The sequence below is a fragment of the Grampus griseus genome (assembly GCF_964374135.1).
Source record: "Grampus griseus genome assembly, chromosome: 6".
NCBI lineage: Eukaryota > Metazoa > Chordata > Mammalia > Artiodactyla > Delphinidae > Grampus > Grampus griseus.
This window is the reverse complement of record NC_139000.1, coordinates 65,966,950-65,983,646: the sequence shown is the minus strand read 5'-3', so window position 1 is coordinate 65,983,646 and position 16,697 is coordinate 65,966,950. Positions and strand designations below refer to the sequence as shown.

Genomic DNA, 16,697 nt, shown 5'->3' with positions numbered 1-16,697 from the left:
TAGTCATATATATACGGGACATAAGTTACTTAAGTATTAACACTATGTTTAAACACAATTTCTAAAAAGTATATCAATAAATCTGTAATTACATATATATTTGTGTATACATGTGTATACTGTTAAATATGAATATTTTAGATCATGAATTCAAAACGAGGGCTTGATATATTTGAGATTAAACTACGTTTTGGTGAAATAACAAGTATGTTTCGGTGAAAAAAAATTTCTTTGGCTATATTTTAACCTATGATCTAAAAGCGTGTTTTTTTATCTTTTTCAGAAAATATTCATCCCTGGATTGTCCCAAAGGTAACAAATAACATGAAAAATCAAAAGCAAACTCATAATTTCCCTGAGTCTGAAAATCTTCCTGGTTATCATTCAAGGTTGAATACATCTCCCTCCCTGTTTATTAATTCTCTGTGCCCAATCGTCAGGTTCTATAAATTATGTAATATTTCTCATATTCATTTCCTTCTGCCACTTTCTTTTTTTTTTGCGATACGCGGGGCCTCTCACTGTCGTGGCCTCTCCCGTTGCGCAGCACAGGCTCTGGACGCGCAGGCTCAGTGGCCATGGCTCACGGGCCCAGCCTCTCCGCGGCATGTGGAATCTTCCCGGACCGGGTCATGAACCCACGTCCCCTGCATCGGCAGGTGGACTCTCAACCACTGCGCCACCAGGGAAGCCCCTGCCACTTTCTTAATGCAGACTCATCATCCCACTAAGACCACTGCAATAACCTTTCCCCTATGGGCAACCTTTCTCTACGTTCAAATCATCTTTTATACAACTTCCCAAGACAACACTGACCTGTTATTCTCTTATTCAAAACTCTTCAGGGGTTCCTCAGCCCAACAGAATAAAGCTCAGATGTTTGTGGTTATAATAAAGCTCTGTAAGATTTAACTTCAATTTGTGTTTCAGTCCTACATCATCTGCAGTCAAACTTGTCTGCCCTTCCCCAAAACTTTCAGCCATTTCTACATTGATGACTCTACACATGGTGTTTCCTTCTGCTGAAATCTCTCTCATGCATAAGAGTAGCTTAGTATTTCCTCCTTTATGAAATCTTCTCTGCAGTTGTTTCCTTTTTTCCAACCAAGTAGCTTCTCCATTCTCTTAGCTCCCATAGCATTATGGCTGTTCCTCAACCACGGCCCTAGCAAAGGCTTGAGAGAGGACTGTGCCTTTGTTAACCTATGTATCCACCCCACCCCCCTACCATGGTATCTAAAAGCAATGCTTTTTGTATACTAAGAAACAGAAGAAAGGTTTCAAAAATTCAAGTCTACCTGTTTGTCGCACAGATGGTGCTATAAACACACATTGATTTCAGCTTTTATATATAATCTTTCTATTATTTTATTACCATATAAATTAAAATACACTTTTATTAGCAATGTAGTATTATTAAGCTTTTACTTAAATAGTATGCAGCAGAACATTTATCAATCCTAAAGTTAATGTTCTGCATCTAAATTAGACATTTTGAGATTTTCATTTGTTAAGACATAACTCATGGCTACAATTCTAGGTGGAATCTCAGGCAACACAGAAGACTAAATTTTTAAAAATCTTTTAACATCTTTATTGGAGTATAATTGCTTTACAATGGTGTGTTAGTTTCTGCTGTATAACAAAGCGAATCAGCTATACATATATGTATATCCCCATATCCCCTCCCTCTTGTGTCTTCCTCCCACTCTCCCTATCCCACCCCTCTAGGTGTACACAAAGCACCGAGCTGATCTCCCTGTGCTATGCGGCTGCTTCCCACTAGCTAGCTATTTTACATTTGGTATATATGTATATATGTCCATGCCACTGCCTCACTTCGTCCCAGCTTACCCTTTCCCCTCCCTGTGTCCTCAAGTCCATTCTCTACATCTGCATACAGAAGACTAAATTTTGATGAGGATCTTTTCTTCCTGGTGGCTTCTCTCATTTGTTAAACTTGTATGCCATTAGATCTATTCTTTCCACAGTGGCAAATCCTGACATTATAAATATACCCTTCATTGAGCAAAGACCAAGACAATAAATATATCTCTTTAAAAGATATGCAATTATACCATTCAATTTAATGGTATAAAAATTTAGTAAACAAAGAAATATTGAAATTATGGAGACAGTAAACCAAATGACTTGCAATTTATTAAAATATAAATCATGCTTTGATTAAACTGTTTTAACTCTATAATCCTTAAAACATATTTCTGATGTTAATTATATATGTCTAGAAATGCTACAGAGCACCTGTCAAAATAGAAGAAATAGACAAATCACATATTCTATCAGTTTTGAATCCTTTTGGACAAGTAATTATGGCTCTATTACTAACTTCTCTCAGTTTAAGCATTCTATTCCTTAATTGAGAAGTTTTATAGATGAGACAAGAATGATAAATAATAACTTTCTTTTGTTTATACTTGGTTTGGAATGTGAGACTTTTGTGGTGACCTTGTTAGAAAGTGATTGTGCTGTTGGGACTTCCCTAGTGACGCAGTGGTTAAGAATCCACCTGCCAATGCAGGGGACACGGGTTCGAGCCCTGGTCCAGGAAGATCCCACATGCAGCAGAGCAACTAAGCCCATGCACCACAACTACTGAGCCTGCACCCTAGAGTCTGTGAGCCATAACTACTGAGCCAGCGTGCCACAACTAATGAATCCCGCACGCCTAGGGACCCTGCTCTGCAACAAGAGAAGCCACCGCAATGAGAAGCCCGCATACCACAACGAAGAGTAGCCCCCGCTCACCGCAGCTAGAGAAAGCCCGCGTGTAGCAACGAAAATCCCGCACAGCTAAAAATAAATTTATTTAAAAAACAGTGATTGGGCTTCCCTGGTGGCGCAGTGGTTGGGAGTCCGCCTGCCAATGCAGGCGACGCGGGTTCGTGCCCTGGTCCGGGAAAATCCCACATGCCGCGGAGCGGCTGGGCCTGTGAGCCATGGCCGCTGAGCCTGTGCGTCCGGAGCCTGTGCTCCGCAGCAGGAGAGGCCCCAAAAGTGAGAGGCCCGCGTACCGCAAAAAACAAAAAAAAAAAAACAAAAAAAAAAAGTGATTGCATTGTAAAATCTATCAATAAATTAAAATTACTCTTAAAATTATTTTTCTTTTTTATCAGAAGCATGATTCCTGTTTCTATATTATTACCTTTCCATATCCAAAGATTTAAAAATATTTAAGTCATATTACATTAAAATCATAAATAATATTAAAACACATAGAAGAGTCATAATTTCTGGATTCTAATTTGGGGTCTACTGCTTACCAGCTGAGTGACACTGAGCAAGCACTTGACGGTTTCTCTGTTGAAAAACAGAGATGGGGCTTCCCTGGTGGCGCAGTGGTTGAAAGTCCGCCTGCCGATGCAGGGGACATGGGTTCGTGCCTCGGTCCGGGAAGATCCCACATGCCGTGGAGCGGCTAGGCCTGTGAGCCATGGCCACTGAGTCTGTGTGTAGGGAGCCTGTGCTCTGCAACGCGAGAGGCCACAACAGTGAGAGGCCCGCGTACCGCAATAAAAAACAACAACAACAACAACAAAAAAAACAAACAAAAAAAACCCAGAGATGATGCTTGCTTACCTAGCAAAGGTAATCTTGAGGGCAGAATTTTTTTTTAAATCTGTGATAGCACTTGGTAAACTTTAAATTTACAGTATTATTGTTAGCATTATTAGCTTGTGGAAAATGCTACCATACAGAGTCCAAGAAGTGTCCTAAAGGCTGAGGACCTGAATTAATAAAAAGCTGTGCTATATACATACACACACATACAAATACCAAATAATTCTGTAATTTCTCTCATGACAGAAACTTTACTTTGTCTTAAGTGACAGTTATTTGTTTGATCTTAACTTAGGATTCCCTACTAGGATACAAGTGCAGTTCCTCTACAATCTTTTTTTTTTTTTCGGGTATGCGGGTCTCTCACTGTTGTGGCCTCTCCCGTTGTGGAGCACAGGCTCCGGATGCGCAGGCCCAGCGGCCATGGCTCACGGGCCCAGCCGCTCCGCAGCATGTGGGATCTTCCCGGACCGTGGCACGAACCCGTGTCCCCAGCATCGGCAGGTGGACTCTCAACCACTGTGCCACTAGGGAAGCCCCCTCTACAATCTTCTAAAAATCGATTTCAACTTAAAAGTTGACGTCAATGAGAATAATACTGAGATTTGTATTGATTTAACCAGAGGTTATAAAATAGAAGTTAACACTATAAAAGTTTAAAATGAGACACTAGTTATTAATTATTTATTTAAATATAACATTGAAGAAGCGTTAAGTCTCTAAAGAGGAAAGAACCCTCTAAGCAACTGTAAGAAGAAACATGGAAATATTAGAGAATTCATTATTCAGTAATGAGCACTGTGGTAGGCAGAATTCTTAGATGACCCCCAATGGCCTATGCCCTTGTATGTGTGTTGGAACTGTGAATATGATAGGCTATCACTCCCATGATTACATTATTTGCATTATGTTTGTTATATGCAAAGGGATTCTGTAGATGTAAATTATGGTCCCTAGTCACATGACTTTGAGTTAATCAAAAGTGAGATTACCCTGGCTGGTGAATAATCAGGTGAGCCCTTTAAAAAAAAGTCAGGGGCTCTTTTAGCCAGAGGTAAGATTCTCCTGCTGGCCTTGAGGAAGTAAGTTGCCATGTTATGAGAGGACTACAGAGGGGGCTATAACGTTAAGGCCCTAAGGAAGACCTCAGGAGCTGAGAATGGTCCTTGAGCAAGAAAACAGGTACTTCAGTCCTACAACCACAAGGAACTAAATTTTCCCAACAAACACAGAAGCTTGGAAGAAAAGCCTGAACTCCAGAAAGAAAGGCAGTTTGGCTGCTTGTGATACTCTGAGCAAAGGATCTCACTAACCTGTGCCAGACTCCTGACTATGGAAACTGTGAGGTAATGTGTATATCGTTTCTAAGCTGCTAAATTTGTGGTAATTTGTTACATAACATGGAAAACTAGTATGAATCCCAAATTTTAAAAAGCAGCCCCTTTTTTGAACCTATTCCTTTCTCCCTTATTGCCTCCCTACCTTCCCTTAAGCAAGTGTCCTGAATCCACAGTACATAGTTTGTATAACATCCTCACTCTGGTTTTTCTTTTCCTCATCCATAATTTTGTGTTTATTTTTTCAATAGCTCTAAAAAAACTGTTCCAGTTTCTATGCTAGAAATATAAATTGCCTCTTCCAGATATGCATTTTGTAGTTTAATTGCCAAGCAAAAAGCCTCTGGCCAGAAGTTTCCTTTTGTTGCTCTCAACAGTAATCCCATGAACAGGGTAGATAAGGCTCCCTGGTTGTACTCTCCTTTATTCTCTTACATGGGAGTTCATTCATGCCTTTTGTTTATTCTGGGCCCCAACTTGATATTTTCTGCAAGATTTTGCTAGGTAAAATCTACATTCAGGACCTGACTCAATATCTGTGATTCATTCCTTTTTACATACTATGTGGTAGGCACTGTATTAGCTCTATATTTTCAATGATAAAAAAGTTATAATCCTTGCCTTTAGGTAGTTACCAGTCTATAACCTAGAAATATATCATGATAAACTACAGTAAGTGCTATGGAGAAACAAATCGGGGAGCTAAGGGAACTGCTGCTGCCTTCAAATCCTGTCTGGTAAATGCAAGTTACAGCCAGTTTCCTTCCGTGTACTCCTCCTGATTTGTTTTGTCAAAAGTTTCCTGGAAGCTCGATATAACATTAAAGGCCATGGCTAGATATACAATCATCCTGCTTTCCAACTTTTACTCTAGAGAAGGCATCTATCAGAAACTGCTGAGTAAATTCAGGGCAGTCCTGATGAGATGGAGGGTCTCTTCTCCAGCAGGGAGCCTCGGTAAACATTTTAATGTTCAAGAATGAATTATCAGAAAAAATAAAACAGGGCCCGTGGAAAACATTCTTATAGCCCAAATGAAAAGAAGAAAAGGGTTTAGAAAAAAATAAAACCAGAAAGAATCATTTCCCTAATCGCCCCCCAAACAATATATTTTTAGAGACTCTCTGATCTTGCTGTCTCCAAAGAATAAAATATTCAACATCTGCCTATTCAATGGACATGATACTAGTTGTGTAAAGAAAATGGTTTTGAGTGTTCAATTAGTTTAGGAGCAGTAAAGGAATAGGATGCGGTATAACTTCTCATTTCTAATAAAAGGTTGATTCTGACCTAACTTTTTTTTTTTTTTCCTGGACAGTAACGACTTTATAGCATTGAAAAACACTATTCAGTTCTCCTCATATATTTTTCACCACTGGATTAGAAACTTAAAATAATGAACCATTTAAAAAATTTGAAAATGTTCTTAGTTGGGATAGTGGGATCTGAAAAGTAGACACATGGAAATGCTAGAAAACCCAGCTTAACATGAGGGTGAATGTCTGGGTCACAGGAGCAGGATTTCTGGGAAGCCTATGGAGGAAATAGTTGGTGGCAGAAGGATTCTTTCCAGTCCACACTGGGGCAAAGGTGAGATGTCAAATGTTAGAAAAGGTCAATAAGTAACCAGAGAAAGTGAGGGCTAGTTTCCATCTATAATGATAGTGGAGTCTCTTATTTTTCTTTCTCCTTTTGAAACCCAAAGGCCTTGACAGTCCAAGTAGGGAAAAGCAATCATTTATTGGGAATGGTCTGTTTCCAATTACTTCACCAAAATCTTTAATCTTGAATTCTGCATAGAACTGAGAATAGTGAATGAAATCATTTCATATTGAATACATAAGTTCATTTATATCTCACAATCAGTTTTTTTCTGGTTCACATTTAAGCAGAGGCAGCAATTTTAAAAATCCTATATTATGATCTTAAAAAATTATAACATAAGGATTTCGTTACCAGAACTAAAGCAAAAGAGACTGAAGAGAAAATTCTAGTTGAACAATATCCATGTAAATTCTATAGGCAAGACTCTCCTAGAAAGTCACCATGATCTTAATGATATTCCTCCCTCCTGTGGATAGTATTAATATTCTTTCATTGGGAAAATTTTTCTTTTACAAGGAATAAAACTGAAAGAAATAAAATTCTGCATGTCATCCATGTATGGCTAAAAGCACAGTCACTTAATTAAAACATATGAGTTACAAAGAAAAGTACATAAATTTCTAGGTCACTAGCAAAATATTTTCCATAAAAGTACTTATCTAGAAAGATAAATAGTTCAGATTAATAACTCTTCCAAGTTAGTAACAAGTGTTTTAAATTTAAAACATGCATTTTCCTTCGTTATGATACCTGAGATATTTAAGAAAAAGAATTAAAAATTAAAAACCACCAACCAAAAAAAGAAAGAACAAAGATCTTAGGCAGAGGTGGAATTATTTATGTAACAAAATTTTCTTATGAAAAATATACTTAGTTATAACAACACTCATTTATAAACTATTTTCTGACAAATTCAGTTATTAAAAGCCTATACTATGTTTCACAAAATGTCAAGCAAATGAAGGTAATATAGAGGACTTTTTACCAATGCTTTTGCTAGTAGTTAGACTTCAGTAGCCTTTAGAGACCATTAAGTACCCTTTGGCTAATTGGCCAATGGTAGATTAATCCTCTCTTTATTCTAGCAGCACTATTTTAACACCCTTTACACTCTGTCAGTGTAGTGTCTGAATGACAAAATAATATTGTGCATGAATAATAAGCAGAAAAGTTAAAATAACATTTCATGTTTCACATGCCATACCTATGTGTCAGAAGAACTTTTCTTTTTAAGTCACTGACATTCAACTTTTTTAAACAATCTCATGTTGACATCTTACTGAGGTGAATCTTCCTAATTACTGCTAATTGCCTACCAAGAAAAAAACCCTTTTCATGAAGTACAGTTGTCTAGTACAGATGAACCCAGCTCTAGTGTGCAGATTAAAGACAAAGCGTGACACTTAAGGTGCTACTTTGTTATAAGGTCATACTAAATATGGTTTGCAATTAACAAAGCAGTTTTTATGGTACTGAAAATGCCAATCTGTCCTGATGTGCTCAAATTAGATTCTATCAAAGAAATATGGATATCTGCATATGGATAAGAGATATGCTACTCTCATAACATTTACAAGGAGTAAAATTAATTCAATGCCCTTATCCTTTGTAATGTAAGTTCCAGATAATGCCCAATAATTATTCTGTAAATTTGTCTGAATATTATTTCTCAAAATGAAAATCAACATTATTATTTCAAATGTCAAATTGCTTAAAAGAGCTTACTAATACTTTTAATTTTTAAAACAGCCCCCAATACTAAATACATTTAACATGTATCTTTTTATTTGTATTCATAGCTTTGACATAATAGGCATTTATAGTAACTATTAATCTATGTGATACTAGCAATACAGTGTGTTTCAAAATAATCTGAATAACAAAACTGATGAATTTTAACTGGACTGAAGTTAAACCACATTGTTTAAACTTCTGTTTCCACAACTACAGAAAAAGAATCAGCAAAAATGTATTATATGTGAAACTTGGAAAACTAACTAATACAACTGACTTTCAAGTATTCATGGAAAAACAATCAATGTTTGGTTTATTCATAGCAAGAACTGCTCAACTGTAGGTCTGTTATTATTTCAAATCCTCTACTGTAGTTACTAAGATAAAATTCCCCTTAAAACGTACATACCACATATTAAATACAGAGACAGATATATGTAACCAAAAGTATATCCAGAATAATTCAGCATTGTCACTATTATAAGAATTTCTCAATGTTCATATGGTAATATTACAAGTTCAGTTTCAGCCCTCCAGATATTTGATCTACGCATGGCATGCTTACCAATGACCATCAAGTTGCAATGCATTCCCATTCTGATTCCCTTCCCCAATAGAAATGCAAGAAGATGGCAGGGCCATCTGATGTCCTGAAGAGAAACTGAGCAATGTCTTTCTAAATCCCTCTTTTTCACTCTCTTTCTCCTGCTTTCTATTGCTTAAACTCAGCTAATTCGAAACAGAAATATCTATTCCTCACAGGTACTGTATACACATATTCTCTTTATTTTTCCTCTACCACTTTTATCAATACTTTTTTTTTCGGTTACTTAAGAAAAAAGAGAAAAAGAAATAAACATGCCAAATCACTAAAAACAACAGTTGGTGTTTCAAGGTGATATTAATACTGTATCTGTATCTACATAAAGAACAGCCATAAAATTTCAAGTGAAGTTACAGACAGTGATTGAGTTATCAGGAACAGAGGCTATCAAACTCTAGAATATCCGTAGAAGTCTCATGAAGTCTGCCTCATTCTCCCCAATTAAATTTGTTTTTCCTAAGCAATAGATTTCAATACTTTGTTTTTTTCCATCCTAGTGGGGTGATAATTGCTTCTTAATGCACTGTATTTTATTGCACAAAAAGGCCTTAGTGGACTGGCCTGAGGAAACTAATGCCCACATATATAGTATTGTTACTAAATGGAAGCCAGAGTCTAGACAATTAAAAACTGCTCATAATACTTAATTCTTATATAGACTTCAGAAGAAAGGCATTAATATTTCTTCAAATAATTTATGACTTCTAAAAATTTATAATAGACCATGATCTATTTCTAGAATTCACATTTTTATAAGGTAAAGGATTTTCAGTAAGCCTGTAAAATGCATGTAAATGATTATTAAGTTTATTTAAATTATACTGAAATCAATTCATATGAATAGTGCATTATCAAGCTAATCTAAATGAAATATTACCAACTTTCTGGGTAATAAACCCAAAGGCTAAAGATCATCATCTCTAGCTCTGACTTCATATGTTCAAATGAGTAAAATGATATACATTTCTTAAATACATACTAAATATGAATAGTGTCTTAATACTTAGAAATTGAATTTTTTTACTGATCGGGTCAACAGTTAACCACAGCTTTCCTGATTTGTACTACAGCTAAGCTCTGCAAACAAGTTACTTGGATGAGAGCCAGTTGGGGTGTTTTTAAAGAAACCCTACAACTCATTACAAATTTAACAGCAGTAGCACTAAGTATTCATATGATTTTGATTACACTTATAAGTACACCCTACTAAAATTCTCAAGGGAAGCAAGTTAATAATGTTTTTCTCTATTTCCTATGCAAGTTTCACAAGATTCAAGAGAGTAAAAAAAGAGGACATTTCTTTAAAAGAATAGTTTTTGCTATAATTGGATCTGATATAAAATGGGATTTTTTCATTAAAAATGAATATATGTGAAAATATATATTAAAAAGGTAAAAAAATGACTTTCATGACATAGAGTAGAAATTTCTTTTAAAGGAGAAAAAAGAGATTTACAAATCTTGGACTTAGACTAAATTATACAAGATATTTCTTATTGGTTTCACTTGAAAAACTTTTTGTTAACACAAAAATTTCATATAGGAACTTCTACCATCCTTCATTTAATTGTTCTACTTAAAATTATCTTCTGTTTATCATATTATTTCCATTAGTAAAGCTTGACCTAACAGAGTAGTCACTCAGTAAATTATCTCTTACTCAGTTGTGCTAAGTGAAATATTATGATTTATACAGCTCTTTAGGAAGAGGGTAGTCTGGAGTTCTTTCCATTTTTACTAATCAAGCTGGTTTCTCTGCTTTTCTCCTGTATCAGTGGTTCTCAAAGAGTGCATACTACCTAGACATATATTTTGGAAATTAGTGAGGGCACTTTTCAGTGCCAGCACTGAAATGGGTGAGAGCCAGGAACACTAGATGTACTGCAAAGTCTGTATCAGTCCTGCCCAACAGAAACTACCTTGTTTCCTGCATGACTTTCAAATTTCCTGCCAATTATTCATGTAGATGAAAAATATGCATATAATGAAATGAATCTAAATCCTAACTAAAAATTACATATAAACAGAGCATTTTTTCCTGTGGTCCCAGAAATTTATAAACTATGTAAATCAAAGGAAGACTGAAAGATGAGAAAGAAAAATCGCTTTCTTCTCTGGTGTCTAAGCTCTAAGGATGTTACCACATGGCTGGTACCCAAGGCCAGAGCGATATGGAGAAAGCTGGTCTGAGAGGAAGACACATGAGATAAACAGAAACCTTTAAAGACATTAGTGTCTGGTTCTAGTTAATGCTATTCTTCCCAAGTTTATTCTCTTCAGTTTATCCTTTGATTTTGTGAGCTTTTTTTTTTCTCCTTATTTAGAGTTCAGTTTCTGTCACTTGCTATCAAGAGTCCTGCTAATAAAGCCGTCTAAAAACATGTCCAAAAACCTCTTCTCAGTTGTCCTATTTTCTATTCCTCTATGGCATCTGACACCATTGACCAACTCTTCTCCTTTTTCTTACTGGAAACATTCCCTCCCTTGTTTCTGTTACAACACTCTCCCACCTTCTCCTTCTCTGACTCCACGTCTGCTTATACTCCCACAAACCTTTTGTCTTGCTGCAAAGATTTGTTCCACTCCCAGCATCTTTCTCTGGGATAATGGCATCAATAGGTTTCTTTTTTTATTTTTTATGAAATATTTCAAATATGTAATACATAAATAAAAAAATATATATAACAAATGTCCCTTTATCAATCACTCAACAAAGACAATGTATTACTAATAGAATTGAAGGCCATGATCCTATCCCCTCTGACTGACCAGATATAATCACTATCCTGAACATTTTGGTGTTTATCATTCCCTGCTATTTCCTTATACTTTTAATACATATGTTGTATTTCCAAAAGACATGTAGTACTTTTAAGACATTCCTTCTTCACATTTTAACATCTCTGAATTTGGGTTCCATCTTCCATAACTGGATACCATATAATTCCTGCTATAACTTAAATAATATTTCTTTTTAAAAATAGCACATTTGTTGAAGGCTGGTGAATAGAAATCTCATCGTAGCATATATTGATTTTATATCTAGCAATCTTGCTGAAATCTATTAGTAATTTGTCTTGAGATTCTGTACAGACAAGCATAGTGCTTGGAACTAATGATAGTTTTGTTTCTTCATTTCTAATAGTTTTAACGTTCATTTCTTTTTCTTATCTTAGTGTGTTGCCTGTGCCCTCCAGCACAATGTCTAAGACAAGCAGTCATGTGCCCTCCAGCACAATGTCTAAGACAAGAAGTCATGGGAGGTATAAATGTCTTCTTCCTGGTTTTAAAAAGAATGCTTCTAACTCCCACCATTAAGTATGATGATTGTTTCAAGGTTTTGGTATATACTTAACACAGTAAGAAAGTTCTCAGCTATTTCTAGTTTACTAAGAGAATTTTATCATGAACAGGTATTTAATTGTATCAAAAAATTATCTGTAATATTTTTCATTGTGGTAAAAATCATATAACATGAGATCTACCCTAACAAATTTATGAGTTTAGTACAGTTGGATCTTGCTTTTTAAAATCCATTTAGCCACTCTTTGTCTTTTGATTGGGGAGTAAATGTAAATTCAGTTAAAGTCATAATTGATAAGAAAGGACTTACTATTGCCATTCTGTTGTCTTCTATCTTATAGCTCTTTTGTTCTTATTTTCCTCTCTTCCTATCTTCTTTTGTATTTTGTTATTTTTGTAGCGGCATGCTTTGATTCTGTCTCATTTCTTTTTGTGTATCTTCTATAGGTATAATCTTTGTGGTTACCATAGGGCTTACATAAAACATCATATAGTTATAACAAACTATTTTAAGCTGATAACAACTTGACTTCAATTAAATACAACATTCTACACTTTTACTTCTCCTTCCCAAACATTTTATGTTACTGATGTTACAAATTACATCTTTTTGGTTTTTTTGTTTGTTTTGTTTTGTTTTTGTGTGGTACGCGGGCCTCTCACTGTTGTGGCCTCTCCTGTTGCGGAGCACAGGCTCCAGATGCGCAGGCTCAGCGGCCATGGCTCATGGGCCCAGCCGCTCTGCGGCATGTGGGATCTTCCCGGACCGGGGCACGAACCCGTATCCCCTGCATCGGCAGGCAGACTCTCAACCACTGCGCCACCAGGGAAGCCCACGAATTACATCTTTTTATATTGTCTGCCCATTAACATAATTTTACAGTTATAGTTTTTTACATACATTTGTCTTTTAACCTCTATGCCAACACTAAAAATGATTACACACTATCATTATAGTATCACAATATTCTGTATTCATCTATATAGTCTATATATTTTCCTTTACCAAGTGAGCTTCATAATTTCATATGTTTTCATGTTTCTGTTTATCATCTTTTTGTTTCAACTTGAAGGGCTCCTTTAAGCATTTCTTGTAGGACAGATGTAGTGGTGATAAACTCCCTCAGCCTTTGCTTATCTGGGAAAGTCTTTATTTTTCCTTCATTTTATTTTATTTATTTATTTTATACAGCAGGTTCTTATTAGTTATCTATTTTATACATATTAGTGTATATATGTCAATCCCAATCTCCCAATATTTTTCCTTCCTTTTTCTTTTCTTTGTGGTACATGGGCCTCTCACTGTTGTGGCCTCTCCCATTGTGGAGCACAGGCTCCGGACGCACAGGCTCAGTGGCCATGGCTCACGGGCCCAGCCACTCCGCGGCATGTGGGATCTTCCCAGACCGGGGCATGAACCCGTGTCCCCTGCATCGGCAGGTGGACTCTCAACCACTGCGCCACCAGGTAAGCCCTTTCCTTCATTTTTGAAGGGCTATTTTGCCAGATATAATATTGTTGGTTAGCAGATTTTTCTTCTAGCCATTATTTCTTTAGATAAGCTTTCTGCCCCTTCCCCTCTCTCTTCTCCTTCTGAGACTGCCACAGTATTAGTCCACTTGATATATCCCATAAGCTCCTTAGGCTTTCTTTACTCTTTTTCATTCTTTTTTCTTTTTACTCCTCTGCCTGGATAATTTCAAATGACCTGTCTTTTATTCCACTGATTCTATTTTCTGCTTGATAAAGTCTGATGTTGAACCTTCTAGTGAATTTTCAGATCAATTATTATATTCTTCAGTTCTAAAATTTATTTCTTTTTTACATTTTCTATCTCTTGTTGAAATTCTCATTTTGTCCATGAATCATTTTTTGAGCTCACTGAACATCTTTATGATGGTTATTTTAAATTCTTTTTCAGATAACTAATATGCCTGTTTCTTTAGGGTAGATTTCTAGAGGTTTATTTTGTTCCTCTGATTGGGCCATTTTACTGTCTCCTTGTGTTCCTTGTAACTTTCTGTTGTTATCCATGAACTTGAAGAAATATCTACCTCTTCTGGTCTTTATGGATTGGCTTTGCATAAGGAAAGAGCTTCATCAGTCAGTCCAGCTAGAGATTCCGGGAACACTCAAATCTTTTCTGTGGATGTGACTTCTCCTAAACTTCTGTGTGTAGATTTCTAATTAGAGGTATTTCCTTTTTTTTTTTCTTCAGGAGCTGATAAACTCTTGCTCCCTCTGCTGTCTTCTGTACTGGGGTCCTCAGAAATATTAGCATGCCACATAGCTCTTTTTTGCTCTCAGCAGCACCCAGACATCTACCTAGAGTATGTCCAGTTCCTTCAGTGTCCCAAGCTGGGCTAAATAGATACTCGTTCCTCAGGCAGCTCCTGAAAAGCCAGAATTCTGGACACACACTCCATTCTTCTTCTCTCTGAGGGAGAGGCCACCAAGCTATATCACCTTCTGTCTGCTGTGCCACGGGTCCTCTGGAACAGCAGCATGCCATACAGCTTTTTTTGGTTCTCAGTGGCCCCCAGGTATCTAGAGTATGGCAGGTCCCATCAGCAGAGAGAGGTGAGAAAGAAGCCCGTCCTCCAGGCAGGCTTAAGGTCCAGTATACTTTTTCCCTCCATGGGGAGAAGCTGGGAACTGGGAGTTTCCCCCAGATCACAAGGTGGTGTGCCAGAGGGTAGGACTCTGCCAAGACAGTGCCACAAATTTCCCAAGCAACTGCAGTGCAGCTGGTTGTGTACTTGCCAGGGGTGCAGGTGCCTCTTGGCTGCTTTCTGGATTTCTCACAAAAGGAACTGGTCCGAGTATTGTTGTTGAAATGGTGTCTCTGTAGGAAAAAGAAGGTCTGGTGCTTCCTATTCTTCCATCTTGTTGATGTTACCCCAGATTTTCTGCATGTTTAACATATTTTCTTCCTTTCTTTGTTATGGTGGTAAATCACATGGATAAGTTTTCTAATCAAACTTTTTATTTCTGGGATTTCCTGGCTTATTCATGACTTTTTAAAATACATTGTCTGATTAGATTTACCAAGGGTTTGGAAATCAGTGTTACAACTATGTTCACATTAATTTCCATTTCTAACATTTTTTTATCTTGTATTGTCAAAGTTACATTACCCTCATAAAATTAGAAGGAATTTGTTTCTACTTTTTCTACTCTTTGGAAAACTGTGTACGCCTGGTAGAACTTAAATGTGAAACTCAAATTTCAATTTCACCTAAGTGTTCATAATATAGTATTACTTCTTTTATTAAGAACTTTATTAAGGTATAGTTTACATACCATAAAATTCACCCATTTTTTAAGTGTATGACTGAATGACTTTTAGTATGTTTATGCACTTGTGCAACTGTCACCACAGACTAATTTTAGAACATTTCCATCATCCATACCAGAAAGAAACCTCATACCCATTAACAGACACCCCTCTCCCATCCCGGGGCCTACACAATCACTAACCTAAATTCTGTCTGTATAGATTTTGCCTTTTCTGGACATTTCATAAATGAAATATTACTATATGTGGTCTTCTGTGACTATTTCTTCCATTTAGCATGTTTTCAAAGTTCATCATTCATGTTGCAGCTTGTGTCACTACTTCAATCCTTTGTATTGCAGAGCAATAATCCACTGTACGGATATTTTGTTTCTCTATTCATCAGTTGATGTGCATTTGGGTTGTTTCCACTTTTGGGCTATTATGAATAATGCTACTATAAACATTCATGTACACATTTTTGTGTGAACTTATGTTTTCACTTCTCTTGGGTATATATCTAGGAATGAAATTGCTGGGTAATACGGTAATTCTACATTTTACCTTTTGAGGAACTGCCAAACTGTTTTCCAAAATAGCTGTTCCATTTTACATTCCCATCAGCAATGTATAAAAGTTCCAATTCATTTACATCCTCATCAACATGGGTTATTGTTCGTCAATTTATTAGTTTCAGTGATCCAACTTTGGTTTTTCTTGATCATGTCTACTGCATCTTTGCTTTCTACAATATTAACTTTTACCCTTAATATTTCCTTCTTTCTATTTTCCTTGGGTTTATTCAATTCCTCATTCTTAAATTGAATGGTTAGCTGATCAAAGTTTAGCTTTTCTGTAGTTTTAGTATAAGTATTTAAAGGTATACATTTCCATATAGGTACCAGTTTGCCTGCATTCTATAAGTTTTGATATGTATTGTTTCATTATCATTCAGTATGAAGTATTTTCTCAATTTTCATTTTACCTTCTTCTTTGACCCATTAGTTATTCAGAAATGTCTCTATAAGTTTGCATCAGAATTTTTAAACTTAACTTTTTAAATTGATTTCTAATTTCACTTGTGTTAGGCAATATTTTTAATATGATACAAAATTTTTGAAATTTGTAGAGAGCTGTGTTTTGGCCTAGTAATGTGACCATTTTTGGTAACTATTTGGAGCAAGACTTTTTATTACTTTCTTCAAATAATGTATACCCTTAATGACTTTTTTTCAGCTTTATCTTAAAAGTACTGAAG

General features: G+C 36.1%; 1 protein-coding gene across 4 annotated transcripts in view; it reads right to left on the bottom strand.

Moving 5' to 3' along the window:
* The window catches only part of CNTLN (centlein), a gene marked incomplete at its 5' end in the record, with an annotated part of 329,914 nt that overhangs the window by 56,205 nt on the left and 257,012 nt on the right, over positions 1–16,697 (bottom strand). The window lies entirely within an intron of this gene.